The sequence below is a fragment of the Saimiri boliviensis genome, chromosome 11, assembly GCF_048565385.1.
Source record: "Saimiri boliviensis isolate mSaiBol1 chromosome 11, mSaiBol1.pri, whole genome shotgun sequence".
In the NCBI taxonomy this organism is placed as follows: Eukaryota; Metazoa; Chordata; class Mammalia; order Primates; family Cebidae; genus Saimiri; species Saimiri boliviensis.
Window position 1 is genome coordinate 23,166,950 of NC_133459.1, and position 14,056 is coordinate 23,181,005.

The window sequence follows — 14,056 nt, forward strand, 5'->3', positions numbered from 1 at the left end:
AGCTCACTCTCTAACTCTTAACTGTAGAGGTGGTGGCAACAGCTCATTTTGCTGCCAGCTGGGCATGAGCGTTTGGCCCAGAATAAGGAAGGAACGTTGGCTTCCTGTGACTCCCTATACCGAAAGACTCGGGCTTTGTCTTTAGAGCAGAAGCTCTGTGTGTGTTGCTTTCTGCTGTTATGTCTACCAGGAAGGCCCTTCCTGTCCTCCCATCGCCCGAGACCCCGTTGTCCCAGAAAACCTTCCAGCACCTCCGTGTCCAGGGATAGTACCCTTGTGTCCTTTCACGGCACCTGTGCTTTCTTCCTTATTTAGCAGAATGTACTTAACATTTTGTTCATAGGGACAAGGCACTTGGAGAACTTGACTTTGCCTTCCCGGAGCTGGCACTAGGTGAAAGAGATGCTTGCTAAGGCAGCTATACCGTGCCAGGTCAGCCAAGTGCCCCTCGTGCATTATCTAATTTAATTCTCCCAACAACTCCGGAGGTGGGTACGATTAGCCCATACCTGCTCAGCTGCAGAATCTGAGGTTCAGAAAGGAGTGTCCCCATCTCTACAAAAAATACAAGAATTAGCCAAGTATGGTGGCACAGGCTGTAGCCCCAGCTACTTGGGAGGCTGAGGCAGGAAAATTCCTTGAATCAGGGAGGCAGAGGTTGCAGTGAGCCAAGAGTGTGCCGCTGTACTTCAGCCTGGGCAACAGAGTGAGACTCTGTCTCAGGAAAAAAAAGACAAAATCTGAGTGAGCAGTAGAAACCCAGCTTTTTCCCATAATATTGTCCTCTACACCAGCAAATGTTGGTGATGAAGATTCTCCCTCTCTCTTCAAAAATATGTTAGAGAGGAAAAGCATGTTTACATATAATACATAAACCATAAGTACACTTGATGAATTTTTATCCATGTTAATATTCATTAAGACTCACCAGTAGGTTGGAACTGGCTCACATTAGGATTATTGGCTGGGCGTGGTGGCTCACACCTGTAATCCCAGCACTTTGGGAGGCCAAGACTGGTGGATCACGAGGTCAGGAGTTCGAGACCAGCCTAGCCAACATGGTGAAACCCTGTATCTACTAAAAATACAAAAAAAATTAGCTGGGCACGGTGGCAGTCGTCTGTAATCCCAGCTACTCAGGAAGCAGAGGCAGGAGAATCACTTGAACCTGGGAGGTGAAGGTTACAGTGAGCCAAGATCACGTCACTGCACTCTAGCCTGGGCAACAAAGCAAGACTGTCTAAAAAGAAAAAAGAAAATCAGCTGTGGGCTAGGTGCAGTAGCTCACACCTGTAAGTCTAACACATTTGTGAGGCTAAGGCAGGAGAGACTGCTTGAGCCCGGGAGCTCCAGACCAGCTTGGGCAACATAGGGAAACCCTGTCTCTACAAAATATTGTTTTAAAAATTAGCCAGATGTGGTGGTGTGTGCCTGTAGTCTCAGCTACTTGGGAGGCTGACACGGGAGGATTCCTTGAGCCCAGGAGGTCAAGGCTGCAGTAGGCTATCGTTCCAGCCTGGGTGACAGAGTGAGACCCTGTCTCAAAAAACAGAAACAAACAAAAACAAAAAACAAATCCCAGCCATAATGGGAGTATTTACATCATGGAAATTGGCAAATGCTACACAGTTCAGGGCTGTTTTCTCTTCTTCAGAGGTCTGGTTTACTGGCCTTCCACTGAGGGTAGCTACCATCCAGATCAGGAGATTCCCAGCACCCTAGAAGCCTCCTTTGTGGCTGCCCCAGCCTCTCTCCACCAAGGGAACAACAACTGGGTGCAGCACTTCCTAAAGGTCGCTGAGAGCCACTGGCGCTGGGCTCCTGACCCGGGCTTGCCACTGTGTGGGGGCTGGCCCACTTTCGGCTCCCATGGGAGGAATGCTGCAGAACACGTCCGATGCGCCACCTCCTCCACCCCTACCCACAGCCATTTGGTTCCTAGAGGTTAAAAGAACACTTCTATTGTCTCCAGGATTTCCTTCCAAGCCACAGAATCCCATTGTCAACGTGACAGCATAAGCGGGCTATGACGACTCCCCGGGGGAGGGCCTCCCGCTAATAATTACTGTAAGACACACCCAATTTCAGAGACACTAAAATATGAAAAATCAAGCCTCTTAGAGTCACCAAAATCCAGTGTATCGGCTTTCAAACATCTTCTTTACTGAAGCAGTTGCCTTTGAGAAGCAGCTTGTCTCCATCATTAAGGCCCAGAAAGCAGACGAGCCTGCAGCTCCTCCCGGCTGGCCGTCTCGGTGGTCACCTTGCCCCCCAGGCAGGTGGCGTCTGCCCACTTCTCTCATGGGGCAGCCGAGCATTACTACCTCTGGCCCTGGCCTGGAATAAGAGGGCTAGTGGCCACGGGAAACAGCTCTAATACCAGACTGCTTCTGGACAGTCCTTCCTGGGTGTGGATAAAGACCAGGCTTGTGCCCTCTGGGGAGTGTTCAAAGTGGTCTTCAGGGTTGGACCCTGTGAAGATTGTTTCAGGGTCCTAGTTAGTTACTTTCTCAACCTGACTATGAGCTTCTGCAACTATGCTTGTTTGTTTTTTGTCATTGTTGGTATGTTTTAATATTTTTTTCTTTTTCTTTTCTTTTCTTTTTTCTTTTTTTTTTTTTTTTTAAGACAGAGTCTTGCTCTGTCACCCAGGCTGGAGTGCAGTGGTATGATCTTGGCTCACTGGAACCTCTGCCTCCTGGGTTCAAGTGATTCTCGTGCCTTAACCTCCCAAGTAGCTGGGATTACAGGCATGTGCCATCACGCCCAGCTAATTTTTGTAGTTTTAATGTAGATCATGTTTCGCCATGTTGCCCAGACTGGTCTCAAACTCCTGATCTCAAGTGATCCGCCCACCTCAGCCTCCCAAAGTGTTGGGATTACAGGCGTGAGCCACCGCACCCAGTCATGCAACTGTGATTTAATCACCTTTGTGTTCCCAAGGCCCTGACATAGAACAAGCAGCCAGTAAATATTTGAATGAATGAGCACATGAAAGGCCTGGAAGGGAGAGCGTTTATTCTGAAGGCTGGCTGCTGGGCTGCCTTTGGGAAAGCCACTTTCTGCAAAAGTCACAGGAGCAAATGAGACAAACATGGAACACCGCTTTGCATGCGCTGTGAGGGGTTAACTGTGAATGTCTTTAGGTGACCTTCTTGGAGATCTCAAGACTACCCCTCTGTGACTTGGTTCGGGCTGCCCTGCTGGGGCCAGGCCTGGGTCCCCAGGTGGGGTGGGGCGGGAGTGGCAGCGGGAAGGATCTGGCTGAGACCCACCCTTGGTAGGTACAGGGAAGGAGGGTGGCAGGAGGCAGAATCCACAAATAGATTCTGGAGCCAGGCAGAGCAGCCCTTAGATATACTCTCAGAAGGGGCTGGGGGAATGGAAGGATTTTGCTGAGGATGGAGTGAGAGGGTTGGAGGGCTGGGTATGTCTCTGAGCCCATTTCCCTGTCTGTGGGGAATTCAGAGAGAAGCCCGCTTGCTCCAGGCCAGTGACAGAGCCTTCAACTTGGAGCTGGAAGACCTGGGCTCAAGTTCCACCTCTGCCATGTCCTGTCCTCCCTCATGACTCCCAGTAGTTACTGCCTTCTCTGGCCTCAGTTTCCCCAGCTGGAAATTCAAGAAAATTGCCCTGCTCCTGCATACCAGATGGTTGATTGTGGATATCACTGAAATCTGTTAACGTGGTATTGAGCCTCGCTCTTGGCCAGACACAGGGCAATTTACATGAAATGATTTTCAAAGTCTCATCCACAGACTGGGTAATTTTACACATATATATATATATAGAACATATTATATATAATAATACATGAGTGTTGACTCATGGTTCTACAGGCTGGGAAGTCCAAAGTTGAGGAACTGCATCTGGTGAGGGCCTTCTTGCTCTGTCATAACATGGCAGAAGGGCCAAGAGAAAGAGAATAGAAGTCAGGTTGAACTCATTCTTTTTATCAGGAGCCCACTTCCTAGATAACTAACTCACTCTCACAATAACAAACAGCGTTAATCCATTCATGAGGGCAGAGCTCTCAGAACCTAATCACCTCTCATAGGTCTCGCCTCAACAGTTACTATGGCAACTAAACTTCAACATGAGTTTTGGAGGGGCCTTTCCAACAATAGCTGTCATATAGTTGGAATCACACAGTCAGATTGGCTTCTTTCACTCAGTAACATGGATTTAAGTTTCCTCCATTCTTTTTTTTTTCCCCTCCATTCTTTTCATGGCTTGATGGCTCATTTTTTTTTAGTGCTGAATAACAGTCCATTGTCTGGATGTACCACAGTGAATCCATTCACCTGCTGAAGGACATCTTGCTTTCTTCTTTTGGCAGCATGAATCAAGCTGCTATAAACATCTGTGTGCAGATTTCTGTGTGAACATAAGTTTTCAACTCTTTTGTGTAAATACCAAGGAGCGTGATTGCTCTATCATATGGTAAAAGTATGTTTAGCTTTGTAGAAACTGACAATTCATCTTTCAAAGCAGCTGTACCATTTTACACTTCCACCGACAATGAAGGAGAGTTCCTGTTACTTCATATCCACCCCCAGTGTTTGGAGCTGTTTGTATTCTGGATTTTGGCCATTCTAATAGACATCTAGTGTCTCATGGTTGTTTTAGTTTCCATCTCCCTGATGACGGGTGATGTAGAGTATCTCTTCCTACGCTTATTTGACACCTGTATATCTTTTTTGATGGGATGTCTCTTAAGGTAGTTGGCCCATTTTTTAATTGAGTTGTCTGTGTTCTTACTGAGAACTTTGAGAGTTCTTCATATATTTTGGACAACTATCTCTTATCGGATGTGTGTTTTACAAATCTTTTCTCCCAGTTTGTGGTATGTCTTCTTATTGTTTTGACATTGTCTTTCACAAAACAGAAGTTTTAACAAATTCTTAATGAATTCCAGCTCATCTGTTATTTATTTCAGTAATCATGCTTTCGGTGTTATACCTGACAAGTCATCACCATACCCAAGGTCATCTGGATTTTTTCCTATGTTGTCTTTTTGGAGTTTTATAGTTTTGCATTTTTAATTTAGATTTACGAGATATTTTGAATTAATTTTTGTGGAATGTATAATGTCTGTGTCTAACTTCATTTTTTGTTTTTGCATTTGGTTGCCTGGTTATTCCAGCATGAATTTTGAAAAGAGTGTCTTTGCTCTATTGTATTGCTTTTGCTCCTTTGTAAAAGATCGGTTGACTATATTTATGTGGGACTATTCTGGGCTCTCTATTCTGTTTATTAATCTACTTGTTTATTCTTTTGCCATTACCACACTGTCTTGATTAGTACAGCTTTAAGTCTTGAAGATTACTACAGCTAATAAGTCTTGAAGTCAGGTAGTGTCTGTCCTCCAACTTTGTTCTTCTTCAGTATTGTGTTGGCTAGTTTCATCTTTCCCTTTCCATATCAACTTTAGAATCATTTTTCAGTGTCCACAAGATAGCATGCTGGGATTTTGATTGGGATTGCAGTGGATCTACAGATCAGGTTGGGAAAAATTTATATCATGACAATATTGAGTCTTCCTATCCATGAATATGGAATATCTATTTAGTTTTTCTTTGATTTTGTTCATCAGAGTTTTGTAGCTTTCCTCATATAAATCTTACGTATACTTACTTAGATTTATGCCCAAGTACTTCCTTTTATTGGGTGCTAATGTAAATGGTATTGTGTTTTAAATTTCAAATTTCACTTGCCCATTGCTGGTATATAGGAAAGTGACAGACTTGTACAACAATCTTATATCCTGCAACCTTACCATAATCACCTATTAGTTCCAGAAACTTTTGTGTTGATTTATTTTGATTTTTCTATATAGATAATCATGTCATCTACAAAGGCAGTTCTAGTTCTTCCTTCCCAATCAGTCTATTTCCTTTTCTTGCCTTATTGAATTAGCTTGGACTTCCAGTATGATATTGAAAAGTAGTAGTGAGATGAAACATCCTTGCGTTGTTCCTGACTTTAGTGGGAAAGCTTCTAGTTTCTCACCATTAAGTAGGATGCTTGCTGCAATTTTTTTTTGTAGATTTCTTTATGAAGCAGAGAAAGTTCTCCTCAATTCCTAGTTTGCTGAGAGTTTTTATATGAATGAGTGTTGAATTTTGTGAAATTATTTTTCTTCATCTCATCTATTAATATAATCATGGAGTTTTTCTTTTTTAGCTTGTTCATATGATGGTTATATTAATTCATTTTCAAACTTTGAACCAGCCTTCTATACCTAGGATAAATCTCACCTGGTAATGATGTATAATTCTTTTTATATATGGTTGGATTTGATTTGCTAGTACTTTGTTGAATATTTTTGCATCTGTGTTTATGAGATATATTGGTCTGTGGTTTTCTTTTCTGGTAATGTTTTTGTCTGGTTTTGGTAGTGCTGGACTCATAGGATGAGATAGAAAGTATTTTTTTTTTCTGCTTCTGTCCTCCAAAAGAGATTGTAGAGAACTGGTATAATTCATTCTTTAAATGTTTGGTTGAACTCAGCAGTGAACTCTTCTGTGCCTGGAAGGTTATTAACCTTCTTCTGTTTTGGAAGATTATTAACTATTGATTCAATTCTTTAATAGATGTAGGCCTATTCAGAATGTCTATTTCTTATTTTATGAGTTTTGGCAAATTGTGTCTTTCACAGAATTGGTCCATTTGACTTAGGTTATCAAATTTCTGGGTGAATAATAGAGTTCATAGTTTCCTTTCTTATCCTTTCAATATCCATAGGATCTGTAGTGATGTTTCTTCTTTAATTTCTGATATTAGTAATTTGTGCTCTCTCCCTTTTTTTCTTAGTCTGGCTATAGACTTATTGATTTAATTGATCTTTTCAAAGAAGCAGCTTTTGATTTCATTATTTGTTAATTTTCTGTTTTTAATTTCATTGTTTTAATTTCATCCAATTCTTACTATTCCTTTTTTTTTATACTGACTTTGGTCTTCTTTTCCTAGTCTGTTAAGGTGGAAACTTAGATTATTGATTTTAGATTTTTCTTCTTTCCTAGAATATGCACTTGATGATAAGTCTCCCTCTAACCACTGCTTTGGCTGTATCTTACAGATGTTAATAAGCGATGTTTTAATATTCATTAGGTAAAAATATTTTAAAAATTTTTTGACATTTCTTCTTTGACCCCTGTATTATTTAGAAGTGTGTTGTTTAATCTCCACGTTTTGGAAGTTTCTAGTTGTCTTTCTGTTATTGATTTCTAGTTTAATTCCATTGTGGTCTGAGAGCAGATGTTGTATGATTTCTACTCCTTAATTTGTTAAGGTGGGTTTTATGGCCCAGAATAAGGTCAAATTCATTCTGTTTTATGGCCCAATAATATTCCATTGTGTGTGTGTGTGTGTGTGTGTGTGTGTGTATACATACACCACTTTTTGTTTATCTACTCATGCGTTGGTGGATATTTGGATTGTTTTCATTGTTTTGCTAATTCCATCGTACACTCAGCATGTAATTCAGTGGTATTTTGTATGATCACAGTATTGTGCAGCCATCACCTCTATGTAACTCCAAAATGTTTTCACCAACTCAAAGGCGATCTTGAATCCATTAATCAGCCAATCCTTATCTCCCCTCTCTCAACCCCTGGCAACCACTAATCTGCTTTCTATCTCCATGAATTTGGCTATTTTGGATATTTCATTTAAATTGAATCATACAATATGTGATCTTTTGTATCTGGCTTCTTTTACTTTTCATAATGTTTTCGATGTTCATCCATGGTGATACTCAACTGTACACATTGTATACCAATATTTGTATCATTTTGAGGAACTGCCAAGCTGTTTCCCAAAGTGGCTGAACCGTTTTACATCACCAGCAACATATGAGAGTTCCAGTTTCTGCGCACGTTCTCACCAGTGCTTGTTACCTTACCTTTCCCTTCCTCCCCTTTCCCTTTTCCTTTCCTTTCCTTCTCTCTCTCTCTTTCTTTTTATTTCCTTCTCTCTCTCTCTCTCATACACTCTCTCTTTTTCTTTTAAATTGTAGCCATTCTAGTGGCTATGAAAGAGTATCTCACTGTGGTTTTGATTTGGATTTTTCAAATGACTAATGATATTGAGCATCTTTTCGTGTGTTTCTTGGCCATTTGTATATCTGTTTTGGGAAAATGTCTGTTCAAGTATTTTGACCATGTTTAAATTGGGTTATTTTGTCTTTCTGTTGCTGAATTGCAAGAGTTCTTTATATATCCTGGATTCTAGACTCTTGTCAGATATATGATTTACAAACGTTTTTTCCCATTGTTCGTTGTCATTTCATTTTCCTTCTTTCTTTTCTTTTCTTTCTTTCTTTTTTTGACAGGGTCTCACTCTGTCACCCAGGCTGGAGTACAATGGTGCAATCTTGGCTCACTGCCACCTCCACCTCCCAGGCTCAAGCAATCCTCTCAGCTCAGCCTCCCCAGTAGCTGGGACTACAGCTGCATATCACCATGCCCTGCTAATTTTTGTATTTCTTGTAGAGATGAAGTTTCACTATGTTGCCCAGTCTGGTCTCAAGCTTCTGAGCTCAAGTGATCCTCCTGCCTCAGCCTCTGAAAGTGCTGGGATTACAGGCATGAGCTAGTGTGCTCAGCCTCATTTCACTTTCTTGATTGAGGCTTTTATTGAGACAGGGTCTCACTTGGTCACCCAGGCTGTAGTACGGTGGTATGATCATAGCTCACTGTAACCTTGAACTCTTGGGCTCAAGCAATCCTCCCAAGTCAGCCTCTCCGGCAACTAGTACAACAGGTGTGTGCCACCATGTCTGGCTAATTTTTAAACTTTTTTTAAGAGGTGGGGTCTCGTTGTGCTGCCCAGGCTGGATCTTGAGAGTGTTATTGATGAACTATCTACTTTTATTTTGATGAAATCCAAGTTACCCATCAATGTATACACTGAGCTGATCCTGAGACATGGCAAAATGTCTGAAGATGGTACTTGAGTGAGTGAAACTTGGGCAATGTTGTTTCTAGTGAATTCTTTCTCCTTGGTGGTTTCCTCTGGCCTGGGGATGTACTTCATCCAGCAAGAAATGTCAGGGCTGAAGAGATATGGCCTCTGGTCTCCCACCCAGAGGGTAAACTTGGCAAGAGCCCAGCCAGGCTCTGCCTCCTCCGCTGTTCCTAAGCATGTACTCCTGGACAAGGGGTCTCTGGAGCAAAGGAGAGTGACTCTCTCCTTCTCTCCCAGCCCTACCACCACTTACCTGCTAGCCAGCCACTCCCTCCTCTTTCTGTAACTGGGCATTGGTCCAGCTGCCAGGCCCAGCACCTCTCCCATTTAGCCAGATGTAGTTCCAGAAACAACTGCAGGAGTTTTCGGACACATTTTCCAGCCCGGACTACTGCTGTTCCTGTCCATAGCCAAGATCCAGGTCTGTTTCCTCTGGGTGGGGATGCAGCTCCTTACCTCCTAGAAGGCTATGGAAGTGTGTGTGCTTGTGTCTTTTTCCTCCTTTCTCTTTTGGAACATAAACATCTTTCCAGGTCCTTCTGGCCAGAGGATGATGGTATGAGCCTGCGGTCTCCCGTCAGTGCCCAGTGGCCTCAGGTGCTGCCTCTTACTCGTAACCTAGATGCTCCCACATGTGTTTATTTCCTAGAGCTGCTGTGACACAGAGCCACAAACTGGGAGGCTCAGAACAACAGACATTGCTCCTTTCACAGTTCTGGAGGCTGGACGTCCAAAATCAAGGTGTTGGCTGCGCTGGTTCTTATGGGAGGATCTGAGGAGAATCTGTTCCAGGCTCTCTCCTGGCTCCTGGTGGCTTCTGGCAATCCCTGGAGCCCCTCAACTTGTAGATGCATCCCCCCAGCCTCTGTCTTCATCTTCACATGGCATTCTCCCTGTCTCTGTCTCTGTGTCTCTTCTCCTCATCTAATTGCCATATTGGATTAAGAGCCTACCCTGCATCAGTATAGCCTCGTCTTGGCTAATTTCATCCGCAGTGACCCTAGTTCTAAATAAGCTCACATTCTCAGGTTCCAAGAAGGATATGAATTTTGAGTGGGACAGTGCCCAGCCCAGTGCACCAGGTAATGCCAAGGGCATCACTAGGTAGGAGGCTGGAGATGACTCCATTTCTATGAGTTCCTCCTTGGCTCCTCTGTGTCTTTGCTTCTAACAGCCTGTACCTGCCAGCCTCTCTGGAGGCCTCCCCTTGAGCTATTAGAGGGGCTTTGTGTGCACAAAATTCAGACACACACACACACACACACACACACATACACACACACACACACACACACAGAGCTGGGCATTCTTGTCCCCTGGAGCTATCTTACCATGGTGATGACTGACAGTGGACTGGATGCGGTGGCTCACACCTGTAATCCCAGCACTTTGGGAGGTCGAGGTGGGTGGATCACCACAGGTCAGGAGTTCGAGTCCAATCAGCCTGACCAACATGGTGAAACCCCATCTCTACTAAAAATAGAAAGAAAATGAGCTGGGCATGGTGGCGCATGCCTGTAACCCCAGCTACTTGGGAAGCAGAAGCAAGAGAATCACTTCAACCCGAGTCAATTAAATGATACTATGACGGAGAATAAAGTGAGGGAGTCCTGAGGCTGGACTGTGAAGGTGTTCTGCTGTCCCTGCCATGTAAACTGCTCTAGTGCCTCTCTGCTGTTGGATATCAGGAAGAAAGGATTTGGTAAATTGGTGGCTGCACACCAAATTCCAGAGACAGTGCTGATCTGCTGAAGTCAAGATGCCACATCTGGCACAGTGGGTGACACTGGGCTGTGCTTGGCTGTGTTTATGGTAGTCTGCGGTCAGCTCCCCTGAGAGGCCTTTCCTGACCAACTTATCTAACGATGCCTTCCAGCTCCGGGTCTTCTTCCAACCCATCATCCTCTTTTATTTTTTTGTGTCACTGATCTCTGTCTGCAGTCATGTGACCTATTTACTCATTTATGGCCTTTCTCCCCAACTAGGATACAGACTCCAGGGGAATAAGGACATTGTGTGACTTGTCTGCAGCTGCATCCCAAGCACCCACCACTGTAGTGGGTGCCTAACCAATGTGTGTTGAATGAACAAAAGAGCAGACCAGTGTTCTTTCACTTGAAGTACATGGAGGGGAAGAAAGAGGATTTTCTGGGGAGATTCTAAGGCAGAGGTCATTTCTGGGGGTTGCTGGCTGGGAGGAGGCAGGTCAAGGTAGGCTGTCTTCCGGGTGGTGCAAACCCCTGGCCTTTGCCAGCCTCTCACTGGCCGGTCTGCTTGTTGGGTCTGGCACAGGCCTCAGGGAAACATAACATTTTAAATAAAACCTCAGAGTCAATAAAGGCGAATGGTCTCGGGTGCCTCTCCTGCCGGCCCCAGCTGTTGACTTTAGAAGTCAAGAGGTTGGGGTGTTGCCCAATTCTCGTGGAGTACAGGGAGATATAAGCTGGAAGGGCCTGGCCCATTTTATACAAAAACAAAACGAAACAAAACCCACCAGGCCCTGGAAAGATTCCACCACCAGCCAGAATCAAAGGTCCATTCAGAGCCTCAAAACTCCTCACATTCGCTGTTAATGAAAACCAAATTTCTCATCCCTCTGAGCACTTCCAGGGGCTGCAACTGGGAGTCTTTGGCCACCCCTCCACCACCGAAGGGGCCCCACTGTGTTCAAATAGTTTTATGATAATACAGCCTCGTCTTTTTCTAATTTCAGGCATCAGTGATTTAGGACGGAGTTGTTTTCATGGAGAAAGAAATAGAAGCTGTTTGTGGCAGGGCACGACTGCTGCCGGGCAGATATTCCCACCATGTGGGTATCCGGGTAGAGGGGTGAGCCTGCCATGAAGAGGCTTGGACCCAGCTCCGGGGAGGCCTGGTTTGTAAAGCACCCCGCTCAGGCGGGGAAGGGTGGGCTGGTGGTTTCCAGACGGATTCAGACACAGTGACAGTGACTGCTGTGTTTTGATTTCATGCTTCGTGAAATCTTAGAATCACAACTCAGAAAGGTAGAGGCATCCCTCTCAGATGCAGAGAAAGGCCCTCCGTTTTTTAAAAAAGACGTTTTCTCATTTCTTTTTTGTTTTTTCTCCCCTTTGATCAATCTTTATAAGCAAGTATTGTGTAGAAATCTCACTTTTTTTCCCCTTAAAGTCAACTTGATTATTTCTTTAAGCCTTCGGTACATTTAGTTGGTGGGAAACTTAAACTCAACCTTTCAGTGACTGCTCTGCCTTCGTCAGGACTGGGGTGGAATTCCGTCCTTGTTTCTCGGGGTTTTTTGTTTTGTTTTGTTTGTTTTCAGACAGACTCTCACTCTGTTGCCCAGGCTGGAGTGCTGTGGCATGATCTCAGCTCACTGCAAACTCTGCCTCCTGGATTCAAGTGATTCTCCTGCCTCAGCCTCTGGAGTAGCTGGGATTACAGCATGTGCCGCCATGCCGGCTAGTTTTTGCATTTTTAGTAGAGATGGGGTTTCACTATGTTGGCCAGGCTGGTCTCAGACTCCTGACCTCAGGTGATCCTCCTGCCTCAGCCTCCCAGAGTGCTGGGATTCCAGGCGTGAGCTACCGCACCAACCTCAGTTTTTTTCATCTGTAAGATGGGGATAATGATAATGCATACTTTAATGAGCTGGGTTTAAAAATGGCAAAATATTTAGAATACTGTCTGGCATAGAGTAAGTATTAACTATTATTATTATTCCAGAGATAAAGAGAAGGCATCAAACCCAATATGAGGATATCAAAGAAGACTGCCTGGACGAGGTACTGTTTCAGCTAATGACAGATGTAGTCCTTGCACAATCTTGAACTCCTCTGCTTGGATATTTATCAATCTAGAAGTTTAATATACTATACCCTGAACAAGTGTGCTCATTTTAGAAAACTATAAAGAAGAAAACAGAAAACAGCTGTAATCCCATCTTTCCATTGATTTCATTCTAGATTACTTTTATCTCTATTTTTAACTGCATTAATTGATAACCTGTATATACAGTGTGAGTCTGGCTAGAAAAATGTTTATTTCTGACCGGGCAAGGTGGCTCAGGCCTGTAATCCCAGCACTTTGTGAGGCCAAGGCAGGCAGATCATGAAGTCAGGAGATCAAGACCATCCTGGCTAACACAGTGAAATCCCGTCTCTACTAAAAATATAAAAAAATAGCCAGGCGTGGTGGCCTGCACCTGTAGTCCCAGCTACTTGGGAGGCTGAGGCAGGAGAATTGCTTGAACACAGGAGGCAGAGGTTGCAGTGAGCCAGTATCACACCACTGCACTCACTCACCCTGTGTGACAGAGCGAGATTCCATCTTAAAAATAAAGAGAAAAGAAAAATGTTTCTAAAATGTATTTATATATTTATAGAAAATAAAGATCTGAATGGGGAGCAAAGCCTAAAAAAATATTAACGGTGGTTATCTTTGTAGGCAGGCGATTATGGGTTATTTTTCTTGTGTGCTTTTTGGTAATCTGGACTGTCTACTTTCCCTCTCATGATTATGTATTAGTTTGTGTCACTTTAAAATGTCATTTACTCTGGGGGCCGTGGCTCATCCCTGTAATCCCAACACTTTGGGAGGCCAAGGTGGAAGGTTTGGTTGAGACCAGGAGTTCCAGACCAGCCTGGGCAACATGACGAGGCCCTGCCTCTAAAAAAGAAAATCAGCCAGTTGTGGTGGTGCACACCTGTAGTTCTAGCTTCTTGAGAGGCCGAGGCAGAAGGATCACTTGAGCCCAGGAGTTGGAGGCTACACTGCACTCCAGTCTGGGTGACACAGTGAGACTCTGTTTAAAAATAAAAACTAGAGGCCGGGCGCGGTGGCTCAAGCCTGTAATCCCAGCACTTTGGGAGGCCGAGGCCGGTGGATCATGAGGTCAAGAGATCGAGACCATCCTGGTCAACATGGTGAAACCCCGTCTCTACTAAAAATACAAAAAATTAGCTGGGCGTGGTGGCGCGTGCCTGTAATCCCAGCTACTCAGGAGGCTGAGGCAGGAGAATTGCCTGAACTCAGGAGGCGGAGGTTGCGGTGAGCTGAGATCGCGCCATTGCACTCCAGCCTGGGTAACAAGAGCGAAACTCCGTCT

The 14,056-nt window shown here is 44.2% G+C and overlaps 1 long non-coding RNA gene across 1 annotated transcript; it reads left to right on the plus strand.

Annotated features, from left to right (window-relative positions):
- The first annotated feature begins 9,173 nt into the window (after window positions 1-9,173).
- On the plus strand, window positions 9,174-13,347 carry LOC120366112 (uncharacterized). Its single transcript, XR_005580863.2, has 3 exons — window positions 9,174-9,391; window positions 11,684-11,845; window positions 12,676-13,347. It is a non-coding gene; the product is annotated as an uncharacterized LOC120366112 (long non-coding RNA).
- The last annotated feature ends 709 nt before the right edge of the window (window positions 13,348-14,056 follow it).